The sequence below is a fragment of the Colobus angolensis genome, unplaced genomic scaffold, assembly GCF_000951035.1.
Source record: "Colobus angolensis palliatus isolate OR3802 unplaced genomic scaffold, Cang.pa_1.0 Scaffold116, whole genome shotgun sequence".
Lineage (NCBI taxonomy): Eukaryota > Metazoa > Chordata > Mammalia > Primates > Cercopithecidae > Colobus > Colobus angolensis.
The window spans coordinates 4,496,180-4,499,568 of record NW_012112697.1 but is presented as its reverse complement, the minus strand read 5'-3'; positions in this window follow the sequence as shown (position 1 = coordinate 4,499,568).

Genomic DNA, 3,389 nt, shown 5'->3' with positions numbered 1-3,389 from the left:
GGCATGGTGGAATGCGCCTGTAGTCCCAGCTACTTGGGAGACTGAGGTAGGAGGATCACCTGAGCCCAGGTGGTCAAGGCTGCAGAGAGCTGTGATCATGCCATTGCACTCCAGCCTGGGTGACAGAATGAGACCTTGCCTCAGGGGAAAAAAAAAAATATATATATATATATATATATGGTGTACTGAGTAAAATAAAATACAATACATTCTTAAAATTAATTTCACGTATTTATTTTTATGTCTTAAAATATTTCTATTAGGAAATTTGAAGTCACTGTGTGGCTTGCATTCTGTCTATTGGACAGAGCTATTCTGTAGCTTGCTTTTTTAAAAATCTTAATAATGTGTGGGCCGGGCATGGTGGCTCATGCCTGTAACCCCAGCACTTTGGAGGCCAAGGCAGGCAGATCACCTGAAGTCAGGTGTTCAAGACCAACCTGGCCAACATGGCGAAACCCCATCTCTACTAAAAATACAAAAATTAGCCAGCCACAGTGGTGCGCACTTGTAATCTCAGCTACTCAGGAGGCTGAGGAAAGAGAATCATTTGAACCCAGGAGGTAGAGGTTGTGGTGAGCCAAGATTGTGCCACTGCACTCCAGCCTGGGAGACAGAGTGAGACTCCGTCTCAGAAAATAAAAATAAGTAAATAATGCGTTGTGTGAACAGCTTTTCCATTTTCATACAGAGAGATCAACTTCATTCTTTTTAATGTCTGCATAGTGTTTATTCTACTCTCATCAGACATGGGGCAGCTTCCAATAATTTTTCCTGTTACAAATAAGGCCGGGCGCAGTGGCTCACGCCTGTAATCCCAGCACTTTGGGAGGCCGAGGCAGGCGGATCACGAGGTCAGGAGACCAAGACCATTCCGGCTAATATGGTGAAACCCCGTCTCTACTGAAAATACAAAACATTAGCCGGGTGTGGTGGCAGGCGCCTGTAGTCCCAGCTACTTTAGTCCCAGCTACTCAGGAGGCTGAGGCAGGAGAATGGCGTGAATCCAGGGGGCGGAGCTTGCAGTGAGCTGAGATCGTACCACTGCACTCCAGCCTGGGCGACAGAGCCAGACTCCATCTCAAAAAGTAAGTAAGTAAATAAATAAATAAATAAAGGCATATCGAATGTCCTTGTACATTTATGATTGATAGAGAACTTTTATGCATATCCTGTTATTTGAGGGATAGTTTCCTAGATGTGGAGTCAACATTCCAAATACTGATAGACCTGCTGCCAAATTGATCAATGACGGACTATACAAAGACGAAAGCAATGCAAATATGTTTAATTTGAACAACCTCTTGGAGTTCAGACTATCTGTCATGACAATATACTGTGCTTTAGAGATGACACAGGTACCCCACTGAGTGTTACTGTAGTGGTTCTCTGGGTGGACAGAGACTCAGAGGTGTTAAAAAAATTATTCAATAACACTTGTTAAAGCATGGTAAGGCAGACTTTATTCAGGACCATTCCAATAGCTAGATGGCCCACAGCAATGGATTTTCCAGTGGGGAAGAAAGATTGGATTCAACTCCAAATATGGTGATGGCAAGTGTGGATTTATAGCCAAGGATGGAAAAAGTAAGAGGAATCATCAGGAATAAGGGGGATTCTGCTAAACTGACCTAGAAGGCCAGTGTCAGTGTCGTCCTGCTGAAGACAGGTCATGGTGATCAAACATCCCCTGGGGGATGGCGAAGAATGAGGAACCCGGTCACATATGCAGGTTGGGAAATCTTGCCATAATGACTCAGGGTTCTTTGCTAAAACTGATCTTGCAAGGAAGTGCAGATGGGCTTAGAAGAAGATCCAGAAGCCTGACAAAAGTCTGGTCAATCAGAGAATCTTTGTCAGAGGTTGAGACCATTGGTCTTTAGAAGAGTTAGATCAAGCAAGGATCCGATTTTTCTCAATGTGAGAAGGCTACTATGACTGATTTCTGTCACTCAAGGTTCAGATTTTCTTTTCTTTTTTTGAGACGGAGTCTCACCCTCCTCACCCAGGCTGGAGTGCAATGGCGCTATCTCAGCTCACTGCAACCTCCGCCTCCCAGATTCAAGCGATTCTCCTGCCTCAGCCTCCTGAGTAGCTGGGATTACAGGCACACACCACCACACCCGGCTAATTTTTGTATTTTTAGTAGAGATGGGGTTTCACCCTATTGGCCAGGCTGCTCTTGAACTACTGACATCAAGTGATCCTCCTGCCTCGGCCTCCCAAAGTGCTGGGATTGCAGGCGTGAGCCATCGCACCTGGCCTCAAGGTTCAGATTTTCAAGGAGACTCAGATGTAACTCCCCTCCCACTTTCACACAGCCTGTAAGATTGGTGTCCTATCTCCAACTGGACATTAGACCAGGAGACTTAGATTATTCCCTTATAGGTTGTGACCCCTGGGGTCTTCCATTTTTATCTTGGGAGCTCAGGCATTTTGCTATGTTTTATCAAGTATGTCTAAATATTTTTGTAATTGAAGATTATCTAGGTTATCCTGTCTTCAGTATAGTCAGAAAAGGAAATCTGTCTTCTTCATTACTTAAAGTGTCACTTTGTACTAAATTCCTATATCTTCTTGAATCTGTTTCTGGCATATGCTATTCCAGAATATTCTATCCTAGAATGAACATTCTTACAGTTCTTCATACACACAGCCACGTTGCTTTAAGAAAGGCCATTTACCTTTCTAACAGTAATTGTTTGCAAACTCTGGGAATTATTTTCTTTAAAAAAAAACTTTACCAAATTGATTGATGGAGGAAAAATGGTATCCAAGTGCTGCTGTTATTTCTGTTAACTCTGTCCCCTCTATTTTAGCGAGGGTGGTCATGTTTCATGTTTCTTTGCTCTTCCCATTTTGTGAATTGTCTGTTCATGTCCCTCACCCGTCTGTCTACAGGGGGACTCATCTTTTTCGTAGGTAGGACTTTGGCCTAGGAAGCCACTGCAAAGCAACAAGACAGCTGCTTTGAGATCACTGGCCCAGTCTCCTCTGTGTCAACCTAACTGGCTGAGACTCAGGTTTACAGATCAAAGAACAGCAACCAGCACAAAATTTTGGCAGGTTGTCCTGCAAATAGTGCCACTGACGCAGAATCTGCAGGGCCAAGGGGTGTGTGATGGGGACAAGGGCTGCTGTACCAGAAATCATCACCATGGACACACCCTGGCCTCGGCTTTGACAGCTGACAACGAAACCTAAATCAGAGGGAAAACAGACAAGGCAAACAAGCTTTTGTCACGCGCTCTTCTGCAGCTAATGTTTTCCCTTAGTAAAAAGCAGACAGAAGGGCCGGGCGCGGTGGCTCACGCCTGTAATCCCAGCACTTTGGGAGGCCGAGGCGGGCGGAACACAAGGTCAGGAGACCAAGACCATCCTGGCTAACA